Below are 21,430 nucleotides of genomic sequence, written 5' to 3'. Positions count from 1 at the left end.
CCTACCTGTACTGAATGCAGTGCACTCGTTTTTCATTCTATCCAAATTCGTTTTAAAGCTGGTCGTGACCAGCTGAATTGATTTCACTAACCGCTAATGGTTTATGATCCGCAGTTTAAAAAACCTCCAGCGTGGTGAGAAGGGCCAGGGAAACCGAGCAGGAGGTGTTAATGACGGAATTTACGCTGCAATCACTATCTCTACCATTGTGCCTTTGAATGATGTTTTGTGTTTACCCCACATTCATCCAGTTGGCGTGTTTCTCAAACCGTTGTTCCATGGATCACCTTTATTCCAGATTTTTAGTAGATGTTTTTCTCCAAAGTGGTCCTATGGTCAGACAAGTTTGGGAAATGATAAATACCATAGCCACACCTGACACGTCACAATGCATCTAGATGTTCAAGGCTCTGAGAAGGTCTGCTGTGAAGGAACCAGTCTATTTATCCAGCCTTTTCCAGACTATTTTGGCCACAGAGCCACCGATTCCCTTATGGCAACACTGGTGCTCCCCAGAAACCAGTCAGGGCCTGGCTGCTTCATATTTTCCTTTGTGAGCCTTACCCTATCCCTGTGAGGCCAGAGAGGCAGGTGTTAGGGGAATGCTGATGGAAAAGACAGTTCACCTACTTGTCTGCTTCCCCACATGGAAGGGGGGCCAGAGCAGGGCCAGACCCAGGCCTTCTTACTCTCAGTCAGATGGGGGAGCCCTCAGACAGTCCTATGCTCCTGAAGGGCTACTTTCTGGAAGGGCAGAGAAAATCCCTCTGTCCTGACATGTATGCAGGGACAGTGGAAGGGTGCTGAGTGTCCCAGGAGTTCAAAGCTTAGCCTCAAGTCCCTTTAGCTCTTTAATCTCCCTGAAGGCAGGAAGGAGATGGGGGCCTTGTCACCTCCTTCCCTCCACTCCTGAACAGGGGTTAAGCACCTCGCCAGTCATTGTGCGGACAGAAGAGCCACCTACTCCCCGAACTTCCAGCTCTTGTTACAGTTCAGATCAACCTTGGCTGAGGACCCCGTGTTCAGATTTGTGAAACAGCCCTGCTGGTTTCTTTCGTTACTTGGAAAATGTCATTTGTTTCTCTAGATACAAAAGAAACGCAGAGATATATAATAACATTTTTTCTCCTAAAAAATGAAATTTCTTCTCTTTTTTTATTATTTTTTATTTTATTATTAAAATAATAATTAAAATAATTAAAATAATTTTATTACTATTATTATTTTATTTTATTATTTTTATTTTGAGAGAGAGAGACAGAGAGACAGAGAGAGAGGGAGAGAGGGAGAATCCCAAGCAGGAACCATGGTGTCAGCACAGAGCCCAATGCAGGGCTTGACCTGCATTTTTTTTTATTTTTTTTATTTTTTTTTATTTTTGGGACAGAGAGAGACAGAGCATGAACTGGGGAGGGGCAGAGAGAGAGGGAGACACAGAATCGGAAACAGGCTCCAGGCTCCGAGCCATCAGCCCAGAGCCTGACGCGGGGCTCGAACTCACAGACAGCGAGATCGTGACCTGGCTGAAGTCGGACGCTTAACCGACTGCGCCACCCAGGTGCCCCTGCATTTTTTTTTAAATGATGCTTCGGGGGCTAATCGTGCATGCCTGAGCACGTGCTTGTAGGCTAGAATCCTAGATGAGGAGCTGCTGGCATAGTCAAGGCACAGACACGGCTGTAGGTGGTGTTAGGGGCTATCTGGTGGCTCTACTCTGGTGGGGGGATCCCAGGGAGACATGTGGGGTTTCCCTTTCCCATCGGAAGGTTTGTCCAGCCAGCTTCATGCATCGACACTGGACTCAGGAAACATGGGGTGTGGTTCTGCCCTGTCTTAAACCAGCTCTGTGACCCTAGGTAAGATACATATCTAACCCGGTTGTGTCCCTGCCTTTGTAAAATCAGGGTGTTGGAATACAAGCTGTGGGGACCCACCCGCTTCTTACTCTTTATGAATCTGATATATGTTCTCGGTGAGTTTTCCAGTGGTGGGGAAAGGCAGCACTGACCTCTTCTTACTCCCTCGTCTTCCCTCCATTCTGGAGACACTTCTCATTTAGCACCTGGTCTTTGGCCTTGTTCTTTGGGAGAGGCCAACTGAGCCATGTGGCTTGCCCCTATTATCTCCTTCCACAAAAATAGGATCTCCACGTGGACTGGGATTTAGTGGGTCTCCGTCACCTCTGTACTCCAGCATCTGGAGCAGCACCGTCAGCAGAAGTAACTAAGGTACTCTGAGTTATTCCTTCCTTATCAATGACAACATCGAGGCTCAGAGGGATGGAGTCATCCAAGATCTCTCTACTCAGTAGAAATAGTCTCAGTAGAAACAGGCGAGGTCTGTTTGACCCCATGCTGCCATTTCTCTACCCTGGGGGAGCTCACAGAATTCTGGAGGAGTCAGGACACGTGGCGATACACGTGGTAGCTAGAAAGACCAATAAGAAAGGAGCAAGACACTTGGTGGGGTGTATGGAGTGGTTCTGGGTGAAATACCGGTGGGGGGAAGGCGGAGGCAGGAGAGGGACAAATAGAGGAAAAAGAAGTGGTTCTTTGTGGCAGTGTCTTTGCACAGTTTATAAGCCCCAATTACTTCCTGCTGCATTGCACGGGTTCCTTGTTTGACCCGAATGCCCTCCCACCCTCTCCGGAGACGCTCACATACAGCAAATATTTCTTGCCACCTAAGAATCAGGAGTAGATGCTTTCAGGTGCTATCGCTCATTTACATATCATTTCCAGATGAGAAAACTAAGGCCCAGAGACATTAACTAACTTGCCTAAAATCACAAAGCATGTAAGTTGCAAGGCTGAGACTCAAACTTTGTTTTTGACTCCTAGTCCAGTGCTCTTTTTTCTATAGTAGCGATTCTTTTTTTTTTTTTTTTTTTATATTTATTTAGAAAGAAAGAAAGCAAGTCAGGGAGGTGTTGAGAGAGAGAGAGAGAGAGAGAGAGACAGAGAGAGAGAGAGAGAGAGAGAGAGAGAGAGAGTGCAAGAGAATTCCAGGCAGGCTCCATGCTGTCAGCACAGAGCAAGATGTGGGGCTCAATTTCACCAATTGTGAGATCATGACCCGACCCGAAATCAAGAGTCAGATACTCAACCAACTGAGATACTCAGGTGCCCCTCATAGTAGTGATTCTTAACTTGAGGCAGACCGTGGGTCCCTTTGGAAATTTTCCCCCGGCTGTGCGTGAACTTTCTGTGTGTGTGCATCGGGGTTCATTCCCAATCCTATGATTTAGGGTGATGCCCAGACCTTGGTTAACTTGCTCTGCATTTCTTGAACTGTGAGGGACCCCTCACAGGAGCAGCTGTTTCACAAGAACCTATTAACACCCCCTCGAAGACAAAGGCAACTTAAAAGAGCTGGTTCATCACAGAGCCGGTCCCTTCGTTGCAGGGCCAAGCAGACCCGGAAACCATCAAAAGCTGAGGCTGGGAAACCCGGCTTCCTGCTTCTGGCCTCAATTCCCCGCCACCATCACCACCGAGACCACTAACAATAAGACCAAACCCAATACGTGCCCTCCCCAAGTCATTCTTCCCGTGGTTTATCTCCCTGCTTCCTGTTGATCTTAAAGGTGGCTTTATTTCACAGCCTCTGACTTCTGTTGACAGCCCACGGGCACCCCCCCAGCTTGAGAGGAAACAGCATTGAAAAAGGACCAAGAGAAGATGGAAGGTGGGAAAGAGCAGGGTACTAAGGGTCAATGTCCTGCCTCTCTTCATCCATTTTGCTGGAAAGGTGGGGGACTCTCTTCCCACCCTCCAGTGTGGCAGTCCCAGGGAGCTCTGGTCCAGACGCTATCAAACACTGCCAGGGATAATCCTGGACGAATCTTGGCTATTGGTTTTGACAACTGTACCTACAGACTCACCAATGGTCGTAGGGATATGGAAGGCATCATTGCTCTCTGGACCTATGCAGCCAGTAGAGGACTGGATCACAGGACATAGGATCCTTGGGGACAGTTAATGATAAATGCCCTTTCCCTCTCTGCCTCTGTCCCATGGAAAACCAAATGTCATTGGCCCATTTTTCTCGTTTACCCCCCAAATCCTTCTTCCAGCCATATTTGGAACTCCAACTCCTCCAAGAGACCTCCCTGGAGCCCTGCAGTGAAACTTAACTCTACCCTCATCCAATCTCTTAGCCTCCCTTTGCTATATTATTGTACATCTTCTTTGCTAGATTGTGAGCTCTTGGAGGGGTATGGATGACCACTTAATCACTCTTTAAAGTTTTTTTTTTTTTAAGTTTATTTATTTTGAGAGGGAAACAGCATGAGCAGAGGAGGGGCAGAGAGAGAGGGAGAGAGCAGACTCCACGCTGTCCGCACAGAGCCTGACGTAGGGCTTGATCTCAGGAACCGTGAGATCATGACCTGAGCCGAAATCCAGAGTCAGACGCTTAACTGACTGAGCCACCCAGGAGCCCTTTATCACTCTTTTTTAGAAATTGTACAACTAACATATGTTTGCTGTTTGGAAATAGAAAATTCCGAGAGCCCTCCTCTGCAAAAAAAAAAAAAAAAAAAAGGATAAAATTTATCCATGATGCCCCAGCTGGGACTTGTAGCATTTTGGTGATCTTTCCATTCTCCTACGCAGACACACACACTCACACACACCACATTCACTTAGAGTAGAATCTGTTCTATTTTGAATTCTCTAACTCCTTTTATGCCTGCTTAATAATCTTAAGATATTTTCATATCAACATTTTATTTCATTGGAAATCACTGCAGAGTGTCCTATCAGACAGTTGTATCACGTTTTTTTTTTTTTGTTTTTTTTTGTTTTTCCTACCAGTCTCCTATTGTTGGGCCTTTAGGTTGAGTGTATTTCTTTTTTAGAAAACAGCTTGGGGGCTCCTCGGTGGTTCATTCGGTTGAGTGTCAGACTCTTGGTTTCAGCTCAGGTCATTATCTCACAAGTCATGAGTTTGAGTCCTGCATCGGGCTCTGCACTGACAGCGTGGAGCCTTTTTGGGATTCTCTGTCCCTCTCTCTCTTTCTGTCCCTCCCCCACTCTCTCTCTCTCTCTCTCTCTCTCTCTCAAAAGAAATAAATAAACATTATAAATAGATTTATTAAGATATAATTTACATACCATACATTCATCATGTGAAGGTGAATGATTCAGGGATTTTTAGTATGTTTACAGAGTTCTGCAATCATTATCACTGTCTAATTTTAGAAAATTCTCATCTCCCCCAAAAGAAAGCTCACGGCTGTCAGCAGTCACCATATTCCCAGCTCCCAGAAACCTAATCTATACTCTGTATGGATTTTACTATCCATGAGATTTCATATAAATGGAATTGTACGATATGTGGCTTTATTCACTTATAATGTCACATATCACCACTTCTTATCTGCTGCTGAATGACATTTCACTGTATGGCTAATACCACAGTTTGTTTATACATCCGTCAGTTGATGGACACGAGTTGTTTCCACTTTTTGGCTATTATGAATAATGCTGGTGTGAACATTTGTAAGGTTTTATGTGAACGTGTGTTTTCAACTTGGGGGGCATATACCTAGGAGTGGAATCGGTGGATGGTTGGGTAACTTCATGTTTAACTTCTTTGAAGATTTGCCAAACTGTTTTCCAAAGTGGTTGGACCATTTTACATTTCCATTAGCGAAGTATGGATACTCCAATTTGTCCACCTCCTGGCCATCACTTATTTTTGTCCACCAAGTGGTTTTTAACACAAGACCTGTCCCTTGAATATAGGAACGGCTGAATCCACATTTGCTGGATTGATCATGCACTTTCCCCAAACAGAAACTTTTTGCTTCTCTGAAACTCATTGACACAATTCATTCCCCAAACACCAAGGCAGATCCAGCCTTTGTACTCGGAGTGGGGGAAGGCTTTGGGGGGGGGGGGGGGAAGCGTTTGGGCTGGGAGACAGTTGTAAAGGCAGAGAGTGGCTTTGGGGGTACCATCAACCCCTTGAGACTTTGGTGCAATCACCCATGAAGCAAAGGCTGAGGACAGTAACCCACCTCACAACATAACGCAAGTAAACTACTCGCCGCAGTTTCCAGACACACAGTGGGTCCTTTTCCCCTTCTCCTCAGGGGGACGAAATGTTGGCTCCCGGATGAGCTGGGGAAGGACATGCCCCTCAAGGAAGGGATATGCAATGACACAGGCATGACAGCACGCGGCTGCGGTGAGGTGAGAAGGCACAGCGTGGAAATAAAGCCAAGAGTCAATGGGGCCAGGTCCCCAAGGGGCTCCCGTGTGCAAAGGGAGTTTCACCTTTCCTCCACGTCACAGACTCTAGGCGGGGAGGGGACAGGGCCACAGTTTGCGTGTTAAAGGTCTCCCTTTTCAGCAGGTGAGCTGCACTGAGGGGCTCCGACAGGAGGGCTGAGCGAGGGGGCTGTTGAAATGAACCCAGGTGAAAAATGAGGAGTCTAGACTAGCCCCTGGACACTGGGAACAGCAAGAGGGACCCAAAGGGAGAGAGATTTAGGAGGGGGCGTCAATGGGATGTGACGGCCCCGTGGTCTCTCTGCCGGCAGGCTGCCCTAGAGATCTCACCTTTGTAAATTCTCACAACTCTGCAGGACAGACCTGCTTTCCAGGTCTGGACTTGGCACCTAGGCTCAAAGAGAGTTAAGAGATTTGCCCAAAGTCGTAACAGAGGGATACAATTTGAACCCAGCTCTGCCTGCTCTCTTTGTTTTGGCCACTCTGGGAAGGACGTGGCTGCGTTGTCAAGCCCGGGAAGAAGGAGGAGGAGGGAGGGTGAGCAGGGGGGCGCGAGTCCTCAGGGAGGGGCTCACTGGGCTTGGCGGGCAGCCCAGAGCTCAGGTGGGTCAGGCTGAGGGCTGCAAGGCCTCTCTGAGGAGCAAGGCAGACGGTGAAACAGGAGAATTTGCCCAACAGGAGCTGGGACGTCTCTGATCCCCTCTCTTCCTCAGGGGGTTGGGCACAACGTGAAGCCTTGGAAACAGAAGTGTGTTGAATGGAGACCATAACCCAGCCAGCCGGCCCTGTTTGGAGTGAGGGTGGCACACGGGCCCCGGGCGGAGAGCAGGCAGCTCTTGCCTCATTCAGAACCCCATCCTTGGCCAGAAGCCTAGATCCTCTGCATTTGGGGCCAACCTGAAGAAGGGGGGTGTCAGGGGCTGGTGGCTGAGGCTGGATCTCCCAAGCAGCCTCGGGCCTTTCCCTGAGCACTCCCTTCAGCAGGGCCGAGAGACGCCAACCCCTTGTTGGAAAAATCCACACTCGCAGCGTGGGGGCCTGTCCCAGGCCTGCCTCCCAGGAGCAGGTGAGCCGAGGGGGCAGTGTGGACATGGCGCGAGATCCCCTGAGTAGGAGCGTGGGGAAGGGGGAGCCAAGAGGGGAGTCCTAAGCTGCCAGGCCTCACACGGGAGGGGAACCCCTCGTTTCCACGTCCCCCCATGCCATACTCCCACGGCCCCCTTCCTGTGCATATCGGCCTTTGTGCGAAAGGCCCTGCTCACTGGGCTTCAAGTTGGCAGAGGCCCAGATGGGGATGTGGCAGGGAGCCATCTGGCCTTCTCCCAAGACCCTCGAACCTCCCCGTCCCCAGTGCCGTGGCCGCCTCAGCCCAACTACCCCTTCTTCTCTGCCCTGGAGTCTTTCCCCGTGTTTACTATCTGTCAGTTAGGCGGCCTCAATCCCCTGCGTGCAGAAAGCCAGCCAGCCAAGCGTGGCGATCCCTGGGCTCCCTCCCCGTGCTTCTCCTTTCCTCTGGCTTGGAGGAGTCGGGGGCGGGGAGGAAGAAAGGCAGTCTGCAGTCTCCCCTCCAATTAAGAGTGACTGTGGCCACGGTCTCTTTGCAGTCAGTTGTCTCTCCCAGAGCGGAGTCGGAGCTCCTGGGGTGGGAGGCAGGGGTGAGGAGGGAAGGTGGCAGTGAGTGAGGTGGGCAGGTAGGTCAGGGGCATGGGGTGTGGTTGTCACAGGACCGACTCGGGCCTGGCTATCCACCTTTCCCATCGGAAGTGTCCTAGGCCACCAAAGGGTGGCCTCCAGCCACGGAGGCCTCCAGCCACTGAGGAGGAAATGGGAGAGAAAGAAGGTGGGAGAAGCAGAAAGAGACAGGAACAGTGAGGGGCAGCAGGGGTAGGGCTGGGGGAAGTCCGAGGAGGGGCCTCACGTGCCTTCAGTGACAGCGTCTGGACGCCTGGGGTGGACCAGCTCCGGTGCCAGGCACCCCAACATCACCTCTATGAGGCAAGTAGGCTCACCTCCACTTAGCAGCTGAGAAAACCGAGCTCAGAGGAGAAATGTGCCCAAGGTCTCTCAGCTGCTCTGTGACAGAGCTTCTGGCTCCAAAGTTCACGTTTGCTTTCTTCTCCTCGGCCGCTCAGCGTCTGCCTTGCCTCATTCTCTCGTCCTGGAGTAGAGTAGAGTCCGTGGGCCCCAAGCACAGCCCTGTGTCCTCTCACCAAACGGGGCTCTGCCTTCTGGAGGGACACATGCCCCTACGTCTCAGGTCTGAGATCTGTTCTGGAAAAGCCTGTCTCACAGCAAGGATCACTCGAGCTGCCCACCAGCTTCCCAGCATGAAGCCTCCATCCTTGGAGGAGGGGAGAACAGGCAGAGGCACAGGAGAGGCAAGAATTGGGAGTCCCAAGCATGAAAGAAGCTACTTCTCTCTCGGGAGAGACACAGTGGCTCAGAGACACCAGCCTTTGATCCCTGATCCTCAGTCACTGATCATCTTGGGCAAGTTGTTTCGCCTCTACGGGACTGAGGTTCCTCGCTCCTAAGACAGGGTAAATAATATTGGAACCTGTCCCCCCAGCCGCTGGGTGTGTGTGGGGGGGTGTTGTCCAAAAGTCCATCTTCCAGGTAAAGCACTCAGCTCACTGCCATCCACGCGGCAGAGGCACCGTGCCTAATAGCAGAATGTATCATTCCTGAACCTTCTACCTCAAGGCTGACCTCTCCCAGGGCCCACACTGAACACTCTGGGGGTCTCAGGGAAACACCGCTGACGGTCAGGGCACAAGGCCACTCCACAGGACCTTCACTCACCTGCACATAACACGACTGGTCCTGGCTCACGGCTGCCCATCTGGCAGGACTGTGAGCTCCCCCTGCTTTGTTCAATGTCGGTTGTCAGGGGCTTTCGAGTGAGGGATCAGCTCCAGCTAGGAAGAAGGGGAAAACTCAATTACAGACCATTAAGCCAGAAGGAGATCTGAGGGGAAGGTGGCCTATGGGTCCAGTCCCTCCCAAGGTCTCCCTCTGCTGTCCCAGTGAGTGGCAAATCTGGTCCACCCGGAGGCCAGCTCAGGGGACAGCTTGCCCCATACACACCCTGCTCCCACCAGGGCACACAAGCCCCGGGGCCTGTGCCAGCTAAGCCCTTGGTGGTGTTCCAGGTGATAAACTCTCAATATTTTTACTCCTTTTCTTAAAGAGGAGGCTGAGCACAGACAGAAGGGTGGAGGACCAAGCAGGGCGAGGTGGGAGTAGCAATGGTCTTTGAATGCACAGATCACACCCAGAAAAAGAAGCCCTGATGTTAACCAGATCTTCCCCTCTGGAGACACATTGATACAAGAGTTCTCGATGACTTCCCTCACCCCAAAATACCTCATCAGGTGTTTTTTCAATCTCAGATGGTTGAAACATACCTGCTAAGAGAAATTCCAGGGAGTCGATGTTTTATCTTATCAGGATGGTTTTTAGTGCCTCTATAGACCAGAGTCCTGGTTAATGCCCAGTTGGCCTACTTCTTACTCCGGCTCTGGAGTAAGACAATAACGCTCTGGTTGTGACAAACAGTGCTGGTTCCTCAAACTTCCAACTCAAGGAAAATTCTCTGCACGGGGAAATGTGCCTTGGGAGCTGAGAGTACCAATGGCACAGAGCTCCAGTGATCCTCCAGGCATAAGTTCTCAGAAGAGAGGACAGTGTTGACCAGAGAATCCATCAGAGAAGTTTGTTTCCTAAGAGGAATGGAGACACCATTGCTGAGAAGGGAAGCGTGGGCAGGGGAGGTAAGAAGTCACAGTGCTTTCTCCACAGCCATGGCCTGAAAACCTGGCACCCCAAAGAGCTGGTCCTGCCCTGGATCGGGTCCCATCTCACAGTGGCAGAGACCAGCAGCTACCTTTGGAGGAAGGTACCCATGTGACGGTCAACGGCTGGGAGGGCAGTGCTGGGAGAAATCTATATTTGGAAGAGGGCGCTAAGTTGGGCGGGTGGTTCCCTGGCCTTATCAAGCCCTTGCAGTCCAGCATGGCACCAGGGCAGATGGGCTGTCCAATCTCCACCCTATTGGATTTGGCTCAGTCCCATGAGAGGGAGGGCCTCGTCCTCACACACCCTGTGCTCGGTGTCACCCTACTCCATTGACCTCACTGGCCTCCATGTCACAGCCAGCTATAATGGGAAGAGAAGTTGGATGGCTTTCAAAGTCAGGGGTGAGCAGAGGCATGGCGCTACCTGCACTGGGCAAACACTGGCAATGGCAAAAGGCAGGGGAGGGGCTTCCGAAGGAGAGTTGACACCTGTTTGATTCCAGAGGCTTTAGAAATGAGTTAAACATCTCTGTCAGAATTCATTCAACTGGGAGTATTGATCATATTTCTCCCCGGTGGCAAAATGGTCACGGTTTAGGTAAGTCAAGGTGGCAAATAATCAAGAAAGCGTTCCTTTTCCACTGAGGTAGAGTGATGGCACAGGTGTGATCTCAGGCTGACAGGTGCTTCACGTGCTCCTCTGACACTATGTGACCTCGGACAAGTTAGAGGCCTTAGAGTTCTCACTTTCCTCACCTGTAAAACTGAGAATATGTTTTTATGAAATGAAACACAAAGGGCGCCTGGGTGGCTCAGTTGGGTGAGCGTCCGGCTTCGGCTCAGGTCATGATCTCATGGTTCATGAGTTTGGGCCCCACAGCGAGCTCTCTGCTGTCTGCACGGAGCCCGCTTCAGATCCTCTGTCCCTCTCCCTCTCTCTGCCTCTCCCCGCCTCTCCCCTGCTTGTGCACTCTCTCTCAAAAATTAACATTAGCAAAAGTGTTGAAATTAAACACAATAATGTATGCTAAGTCCGGAGTACAGAGCGTAGGACAGTAGGTGTGCTCCGTGGGTGTTCCCTCCATCCAAAAACCTCCTTTCTTTTATTTCTCATGGTCTTTACCTTCTCATTTGACTAATTTGATATTAGTTGATTCTTCTTTTAATTTTTATTTTTTTATTTTTTGACAGAGACAGAGACAGGGAGACAGAGAATCTCAAGCGGGATTCCCCTGACATGGGGCTTGAACTCACCAACCGTGAGATCATGACCATGAGTTCATGGTGAGTTCAAGCCCTGAGCCAAAATCAAGAGTCACATGCTCAACTGGCTGAGCCACCCAGGTGCCCTAATTCTGATTATTATTCCATGTGTTTGTTTTTCAAATCTGTGCATTTATTTTAAGAGAGGGAGTGAAAGCAGGGGAGGGGCAGGGGGGGGGGGGGGAGAGAGAGAATCCCAAGCAGGCTCCGCACTGTCAGCGCAGAACCCGCTGTGGGGCTGGATCCCACCGCCTGAGCCGAAATCAAGAGTCACGTGCTCAACGACTGAGCCACCCAGGCACCGCACCCTGTGTTTGTTTTTAAATATGACTGCAAATTCTTTGACGCTCCCTCCTTCAGAAGGTGGCAACTAACATCCCTCCCCTCAAAGACTGGCTGGACCCAGTGACTTGCTTTTGACGAAGAGGGTAAAGCCGAAGTGAAGGTGTGTGACTTCCGAGGCCAGGTCATAAAAGGCATTGCGGTTTCCGCCTTGTCCTCTTTTGGGTTGTCTTTCTTTGGGCCACCCTTTCACGAGGACAAGCAAGCAGTGCACAGAGGGAGGACGGAAGGTGTCCCGCCAACAGCAAACGCCAACTTGTCAATATCCTGGCAGTAGACCCTCCAGCCCCAGTCAAGCCCTCAGATGACCGCAGCTCTGGCTGGTTGCATCTTAAAAGCAACCTCTGGAAAGGTCCCCAAGCCAGGAATGCCCCTGCATTTCTGACCCAAAGGAACCACCAGATATAATAAAGGCAAACTGTTTCAAGCCTCTGCATTTTAGAAGGACTTGTTACACAGCAACGGATTCATACATATCCATTCACTTCCAAAGAGGTTCTGAAACTGCAGAGAGGTAGAGGCCAACTCCAAGTACATGGAAAACGATCAGAACAAGATTTGAAAGATGGGAGTGAATAAATGGGGTGGGCATAGGGAAGAGTCCATTTCCTTCGCTTAGAAAATCTGGTTAAAGACAAAATAAAGCGTTAAGTCTTCTTACAAGCCAAGGTGAAAAGGGAAACCTAATGGGCTATTAAAACTGGTTTTTCTTTCATGGGGCGCCTGGGTGGCTCAGTCGGTTAAGCGTCCGACTTCAGCTCAGGTCACGATCTCATGGTCTGTGAGTCCGTGAGTTCGAGCCCCGCGTCGGGCTCTGGGCTGACGGCTCAGAGCCCGGAGCCTGCTTCCGATTCCGTGTCTCCCTCTCTCTCTGACCCTCCCCCGTTCATGCTGTGTCTCTCTCTGTCTCAAAAATAAATAAACGTTAAAAAAAAAATTAAAAAGAACAAACAAGCTGGTTTTTCTTCTCTTTTGGCTCAGAATAAGGATATGCATTTGACATGTGGGCCTCTAGCTAAACAGCACCACAGTATGATGGATGGTGATACTTGGTATCTTACAGATGCTCTAGTTACTGTAGATCATACTGAGCGGGTTTCAAAAGGGGGACACACAGTTCACTTACATTGAGACGCTTTCTGACCGTTTTCAGAAACTCTTGGCATCACAAAGACTGGAAAAAATGTACACTGTATTTTGCAAGCTTTTTATATAGGTACTAAAGTATAAAAAGGTTTATAGGAAAAGGCTCCGTCCCACCCCTGTCCCCCACAGGCTAGTTCCTTTTCCCATGGTCAGCCCCCTGTGATTGGTTTCTGGTTTATTTTTCCAGAGATATTTTACAAGAAATAATATATACTGTTTGCTCCCTTTATTACACAAACAGTAGCACACTATAGGTGTGGTTCAGTACTGTGCCTTTTATTATTCAATACTGATACAGGATTTAAAGATCACATTTCCCTTAATTTACCATAGTGTTTGACTTTCTGAGTTTTTAGTATTTTATGATTCAAACTTTGGAAATATAAAAAAGAGTCAAGAGGATAAAAACCACTTGTAATCCCAGCATCGAGAAGCCACCACTGTGGCTGTTGGGGTGTGTTCTTTCTGGTCTTTCCCCTACGAAGATGAAATCTGTAGTATTTTTAATTTTTCAAACCATGGAAAGAATTTCACATGCTGGAGTTTTCCTCCCATTTACTTCTACATACTCCCATTCCCTCTCCGTTACTACTAACCATTATATTGTGAGTATATTCAGGTTTTTCTTTCTTTCTTTTTTAATTTTTAAGGTTTATTTTTGAAAGAGAGAGGAGAGAGAGAGAGAGAGAGAGCTAGCGGAGGTGGGGCAGAGAGAGAAGGAGACACAGAATCCGAAGCAGGCTCCAGGCTCTGAGCTGTCAGCACAGAGCCCGATGTGGGGCTCGAACTCACGAACTGTGAGATCATGACCTGAGCCGAAGTTGGATGCTTAGCCCACTGAGCCACCCAGGTGCCCTTCATAAAGGACCTTTCTAGATTGCCAAGATGAGACAGTTAGGGCCACAAAGCTCGCAGATGGCCCACACCCTGTGTGATGGCACTCAGCTGTCAAGGGGCAGAGAGAGCTAGGAAAGGTCGGCCTTGTTAACAAGGGCCCCAAAGTCCGTTGCTCCCCTGAACACGACTTGGTATCACAGTGATCTGTCCAGTCCTGTGGGATTCTCCAGGAAGCTGCCCTAGGTCCAGGCGCTCCCCTTGATCTCGAAGGAAGTTGCCCCTCTGGAGCTTCCTTGCCTGGGAGGAACGATCATGACAATTGTCTCATCCATCACCTTCCAGGGCACAAACCACACCTCCCAATGCAATTTCTTACTGGAAAAGGGCAAGTTACACAGGGCTATCTACTCATTCCTCGTCATCTTCGGTCCTTTTTCAAAGATTGGAAGTCTGGTCACAGTTGTACAAAGAATTCTGGAAAGTGTAAGAAGGACAACATTTCAAATGGATAACAGTGAAAGGGATAAGCTAGCTAGAGTTTAATCTTTTTCCTAATATGCATTTTCTTCCAGCAGATAAAGGAGATGAGGGGGCGGGGAAAGCGGTAACACCAACAAAGCTAACATTAATTCAGGGCTTACTGATACTGGGGTAAGTTTTGTGTATATTATAATCTTGCTTAATTTTTATAACCGCCCAAAGAAGAATTTTTATAACTGCCCCCAAACCGCCCGTTTGATAGGAAAGTGAAGAGCTAGGAATGAAAGTCAGATCTCTAGGACTCCAGGGCATAAACTCTTAGTTTTGAAACTATCATGCTTTGTTGTTGGACAAAGAAAAAGAATGCTACAACAATGTCGGATGTGGAAGTTGCAGGGTATTATTGGTATTAATTGTTTAATAAGACAATGTGACAGGTCATATGCCATATTCTAGCACCAAAATGACTTGAGAGGGAAAGAAAACTTGAGCCTAGGGCAATGTCAGTTTATTTAATTGATGTCTGCTGTCCCCAGAGATTCACGTAAATTAAGATGACAGGACAGCAGTTATCTTTTGGAATTAAAGACCATAGAAGTATAAGCTCTCAAGTTTGATTATGTCGGTTAGGAACCCAAGGTTTGCCACTAATTGTGTGATGTCAGGCAGCTACTTTAAACTTTAGTTTTCTTATTGGTAAAATGGGATAATAGCATCTACCTCAGAGGTTTGTTATATTAAATTAATGCATCCAGGGGTGACTGGGTGGCTCAGTAGGTTAAACATCCGACTTCGGCGCGGGTCATGGTCTCATGGTTCGTGGGTTCGGGCCCCGTGTCAGGCTCTGTGCTGATAGCTCAGAGCCTGGAGCCTGCTTCAGATTCTGTGTCTTTCTCTCTCTCTGCCTCTCCCCCGCTCACGCTCTGTCTCTCTCAAAAATAAATAAAAATGTTAAAAAAATAAATTAATGCATCCATCTTAAGCACTTGGTGTTTAGTAAATTCTAGCTATTACATTTAACCCACAGAGTTAGAATGTGTCAATGATATCTATCAATGACAGCAGCCTTCAGTTAAATAATTATCGGCAATACACCACTTGGAAAACCACACTGGGGTTCGGGATGTGGTGTTATATCACTGTCCATTTAAAAACATATCTGTAGTAGTTTGCTAATACAAAGGCCAATCAACACTCTTTGTGGATCCCCCAAGTTGTCCTTGGGTTCCTAACCAAAACCTCATTGTACACTTGCACAGGGAGCCCCTCCCCACACTGGATTAGTGAACGCCTGCTGGGCTGCTCAGGCAATTTGCCAGGGGGGCAAACTCTGCCTCACCTGGAGGCCACTTTACCCTGAGAGACACAGGTTGGGGAAGGCTTCTCTGACATTGCTACAAGCTCTAATACTTGATTTTCCTACTAGCTGAGAAGAAGGCTGCATTTGGTGATAACCTGGCATGACAGTAAGAAACAGACTTGGAGTCTGAATCCCCCAGATCTGCCACTTCCTGGGTGCCCATGTAAGAGAAGTTACTCCGCTGCCGTCTAAACCTTGGGTTCCCTTCAGTGGCATTAACCCTACGGTGCAGATCGGTGGATGAAAGGAGATAATGTAATTCAAACACGTAATACAATGCCCACACATGGTAGGCACTTGATAAACCGTGGCAATGATTTGCCTTACAGATCAGACTAATCACGTCAACCAGGACTTTAATCCGAAGCCACTTCCCGACTTTCACTATTTCGTATATATGAGAGCATCTTTTTGCTAAACACGTATCATTCACCGTGTCATCAACGTGAACCGTACTGTCTATTGTGAGCCACAGAAATGCAGATTCTATTTTTGGCCAGGCACGGCGGAGGACAAAAGGATGGGCAAGGTACAGTCTCTGTGCTCCCAGAGCGCCCGAGCTGCTAGAGGAGACAGATACATAATCAATAATGTTAATTTAAGACCGGCTGGGAGAAGTATGACCCCAAAGTACGACTGGAGATCGTAAAGGAAGAAAGTCGTTCTGATGAAAGAAACATCCTCCGTCAGGTGGCGGAGGATGCCCGGAGAGCCAGGAAGGGACCTGAGAGGGCTCAAGCCCTCTGCCAGGTGTGTGGGTTAGGAAGAGGGGTGGAGAGAGGGTCTGCTTACCGGGGAGGAGGGGCGGGGGTTCTGTGGACCACTGCTGGCTTAGAGGGCTGAGTGATTCAAGCAGATACTGATGACAGGTCTGAGCTCCTACGGGTGAGGGCCAGGGAAGCCATTCTCTCTCTAGCGGCAGGCTGGAGGAGTGAACGGAGAGGTCATTATTTGGGCAAGCGTGGCAAGAGGAATCCGAGAGGCCTTCCGCGTCACGGCAAAAGGCGATGACCACCGCCAGCCTCATGGAGGATGTACCTAGTAGAATCAAAGCCGTTTGGCTAAACTCATAGCCTCACGTATTCCAGGAGGAGGGAGACACCACTCCTTCTCTTCAACCCAGTCGGTACTCGTGGGGAGCATCTTGTGGTGACTCCCGGGAGGGGGCCAGAGTCGTCGCCAGAGCTAATTTTTGTGGTGACACCGTACCTTCAGATAAGGCAAGTGAGTTCACAAGGAACATCGGGCCGGATTCACAGCTAGCGTTTTGGCAGCTCGTTGGCCGTTGCTAGCCCTCCCGGGTAGGTTCTGGTGTGAGATAGTAACAAGACGCTCCCCCCCCCCCCCCCCCCCCCCCCCCCCCCCCCCCGCCCTGCAGCACTCTTACATGGCTGTCTGCTGTCACAGAGGGCTGCCTCCGCTGGGACAGTCGGGCCAGGCCCCTTCCGGTCTCTGCAGCACAGCTCTCCCTCCGCGGCTGGAGCCTCTGGCCCCCCTCACCTGGCTGTGGCCTCCAGGACCAGTCCCGATGAGGCAGGGGGAACTAAGGCGGCTCTAGCTCCGGGGCTCTGGGGACTCACTCAGCATTAAGCCACGCCTGTCTCTGGGCCAGTCATGACCTTGTGTCTAGGCTCCAGCACAGCCTTGCTCCTGGAATTCTGAGTGGTATCGTGTGCCTCGGGTCTGACAACAGGATCTCCATCTGTCATTCTCCTTCCATCTGAGTTCCTGTCCTGAGGAACTATCCCCGGGCCCCTTAAGCTGGAGATCCTGCCATTGCCCCACAGGAAGCAGAGGAAGCGCTGCTCTTGCAGCCTGTGGCTGGGGCTCCGGCAGCATGCTAGGAGACTCGCGGTCCCGCTTTCCTGCTCCGGATTCCTGACTGGGACGTACACTTCCCCGACGAAGTCCACTTTACCGGACCGTGCTTTTGGTCGACTGCCATGTCGCCCGGGGTCCGTGTTTCACCTGCTGGCCTGGACTTCCTGGGCCTCAGCCCGAGCTGTTCTCCCCCACGCCTGACTTTGCTCGGTGAGTGGGGTAGGATTCCAGAGCTCGCCCCACCCAGCCTGCCCTGTTCCTGTGCAGTTAATTGAGCCACACTCAGCCCGACTTTAGCGAGTGCACACGCACGTAGTCTTGCCCAACATTAACCTAAAGGTCAAAGCGGAGACATGAGACCATACCGATACAAAATCATTTCCTATAAAAGATATTTTAAAAACGAAGAGTCTCAATTACCACACAACAAAGTATTTTAAAAGGCCAAACAGAGCCAAACATCGAGGGCCGTGGAAGCCTCCCCTCGCCCCTGTGGGCCAGCAGCTAACATTTTGGAAAACGTTTTTGGTGGTCTTAATGGCCCCAGATTACCTTCATTTAAGTTGAAATGATTGCAGCCAACACTTCTAAACTAGAAATTGGGTAGGAGGTAATCGTTAACCTTAACCAGTGAGCCTAGTAAACACCCCGGGAAGAGTAGGCCCGTGCCCGCCATTAAGCTGGCCGTATCTGCCGGCTCGCTCCTCAAACCGAGCCGTCACCTATTCCGAAGTCAAAGTCTATGAAGCCGGCCACCACTGAAATCCAGCCCCTAGAGCATTACTCAACAGGAAAGGGTGAGTTATAGAACGCAACAACGACTTCCTCCACAGCTCCCGCTCAGAACCTATTGCTTTTGGGAAAACCAATTAGTTTAGATCCTGCCTGTGAGAGAAAATGCTCTTACATCAAGGACAGACACCACACTGGCAAATCCTTGAAGAGGGTCTAGCAGGCGTGGGCTGGGACAGTCACTGCCAACCTTTTTTAAACCCAGAAAAGGTACTTGAGGCCAAGTGTACCAGAGGGAACTCCACAAAACTGTCTACCTCTCAACTCCTGAATTTTATAACCATACCACTGTCTCGTTTCCAACCCATCCGTGAGAATATTACTGCTGTGGGAGATCCAAGCTTTTCTTGAAAAACCTCCAGGCTAAATATCAACCTGAAGGGACACTGGTCTGAGAAGTCCAACTAAATGATACTCCAAATTGGTCTTTCCACAGGGCTCTTAAATTTCCTGGCTTTTTGAGGGGCAGTCTGTTCTACAAGTAGACAAACAGTGAGGACACAATCCTGTCTACAAGATTTTAGACGAGATTTTGTACCGCATACCGGTTGCCATTTTGAAAGCAGAGCTAAGGAGTTTTGGAACCGTTCTGTAGAAACTTCGTATTTATCAGTGCACCTCCAAGCTACATTAATACTACCACTCTGCTTCCTCTTTTGCCTTTTACCAAATTAGATTAATACAATCAATGCTATTGATTCTAAGGTATGGAGTTTAGCAAAGAGCTAGTATTCTGGCGAGTGATGGGGGTTACCTGGGACCGAAAATGAGGGGTTTTGGGTGTGTGTTTGTTTTTACTATTGTAAGCAAGGTCAAAGCTGGCCCTGGAGGAGGACAGATCCTAAAGCTGTTTGTGTAGGAATAAAACAAAAGCTAGCTTAATCACCATTGCTTCAGTATCAAGACTTACCCAACAGAAATGATACAGGTCTTAAAAATAACTATGGGTTGGCTATGTATCCATTTATCTTTCTGCTGGATAAAATACATAACTTTTTTGCTATGAAGTAATATCAAAAGTACCAGAGTTTGTCACGTAAGGTATAAACGACATTTATAATATTTCAGGTTGCAGCAGTAAAATCAGCATTTTGATTAACTTGAGAAAATGCACAAAACTCTCATAGATATCTTACAGACTTGAAACTTTAAGGAAAACAATTATTGATTACATAATATACAGGCTCAGTCCTGCAATATATTTCTCTCAATGATTTCCATAGTAACATTTTAAGCATTAATTTGCAGGGCACTCTAGAATGTGTATGTGATGTGTTCCCAGGTTATGATCTGATGAGCTTCTAAGGGAAATTATGGTACAGCAGAAGAGCGGGAGACACAGACTTGAAGCCCTTTGCTTAAATCCTGGCTTAGCGGCCTCTGAGCTTTATGTTAGGCGAGCACAGCTTCTCTGAGGACGGATTCTTCTTAAGTCGGAACAAGAAAACCAGGCTGAAGGAATGAATGGAGTGATCTGGTATCTATAAATCTTCCTCAGCCTTAAACGGCACCCAGCAATCCATAATCAGAATCAAGTCCCCAGTGGAGGTTCAAAGATATTTTGAAGAAAAGTTCCCGCAATGAATTAAAACTAAATTTAGACCCAGGATTGCCCTCTGATGGTCATCTCTTAGAAATGAAATCCCTTTGAAAACCAATGAATTTGCAAGTTTTTTCTATCAGAACTTCCCCAAAAGGCTTATCCTTGTTCTGATCGCTAGCATGTACACTAGATTTTTCTCCACAGAAGATCGTCTTCAAATATATTCATTTAAATAAAGTTGTAGGTAAATTAATGTAGACTTTGAAGCTACTTTTAGAACTAGGGGTGCCTGGCTGGCTCAGTTGATGGAGCACGTGACTCTTGATCTCAGGGTTGAGAGTTCAAGCCCCACACTGGGCCTAGAGCTTACTTAAAAAATAAATCAGGGGTGCCTGGGTGGCTCAGTCGGTTGTGTGTCCGACTTCGGCTCAGGTCAATATCTCATGGTTTGTGAGTTTGAGCCCCGTGTCAGGCTCTGTGCTGACAGCTCAGAGCCTGGAGCCTGCTTCAGATTCTGTCTCTCTCTCTCTCTCTCTCTCTCCTGCTTGTGCTCTCTCAAAAATGAATAAATGTTGGGGAGCCTGGGTGGTTCAGTCGGTTAAGCGTCCGACTTCGTCTCAGGTCATGATCTCACGGTCCGTGAGTTCGAGTCCCGCACCGGGCTCTGTGCTGACAGCTCGGAGCCTGTTTTAGATTCTGTGTCTCCCTCTCTCTCTGACCCTCCCCCGTTCATGCTCTGTTCCTCTCTGTCTCAAAAATAAATAAATGTTAAAAAAAATTTTTAAAAATGAATAAACGTAAAAAAAAAAAAATTAAAAAAATAAAATGTTAAGTTTTTTTTTTTTTAAATAAAACTACTTCCGTAACTAGATTAAGCAGTCTGAAAGTTTTTAAAATGACATTTTCCTTGGAATGTCTCTCCTTGTCCCCAACACTGAAAATCAAAAAGGAAAATAAATAAAGCCTCTTGTATCTTAATCAAAGATATAGAGATACCTTGTCTTCCAGGAGTCATGGTGAGGGTTTAAGGGCTGGTTCTTAACCTAAAGGATAATATCACCATAGGCCATTCCTGCTTTGCTGGTATTCATCAATTTCTTCATTCTTGGGGTGATTTGTTGAAAAAAAAGAAAAGTCTCCCAAATCAAAAGTTAACATTTTATCCCAAATCTATACCCCATCTTCTATCAAAACATGAATTCACAATGGATGGACTTACAATCCCAACTAAAAAAACCTCACAAAAAATGTACCCTGGAGCCACATTGGGTCTGGCACACATCTGTCACTAATTTTAGAAATCTGAATTTTTATGGGTGAAATAAATGCTAGCACCTCCTTTTCATTTTCTGTAAGCCTATGAAAATAACATCTACTTGGTTGGGATGTTGGGAAAGCCAAATTAGATAGTACACAAAAAGCATTTAGCATAATTTTTGATAACAGAAGGCATTAAAAAAGAGAGATGTTATCAATTACCTCCCCAGTCAAAACATGCCAATTATTGAAGGAAGCATTTTATCTCCACTCACGGGCATGAAGAGTAATTTTCTACCATGGTTTCTGAGACATCACTTCAAAAATTGTTTCATTGTGTTCACCACAGGCATTAGAGTCCTTGCTGGTGGTGTTTTTATTGGTGAAATGGGACTTGCTATGACAAAACGTTGAGAATAGTCTAGTGAGGAGAATGATAAGCAACAAAGGAAACGTCTCTTCTAAATTCTGGGTATTTCACAACCAACATGGTGCCTACAGACTAAAGCGAAGGAAGTTAAAACTCAAAGGACTAGAAACATAGTGGATTGTT

This window comes from Neofelis nebulosa, chromosome 13, assembly GCF_028018385.1.
Source record: "Neofelis nebulosa isolate mNeoNeb1 chromosome 13, mNeoNeb1.pri, whole genome shotgun sequence".
Classification (NCBI taxonomy): domain Eukaryota; kingdom Metazoa; phylum Chordata; class Mammalia; order Carnivora; family Felidae; genus Neofelis; species Neofelis nebulosa.
Note: the sequence above shows the minus strand (reverse complement) of the source record.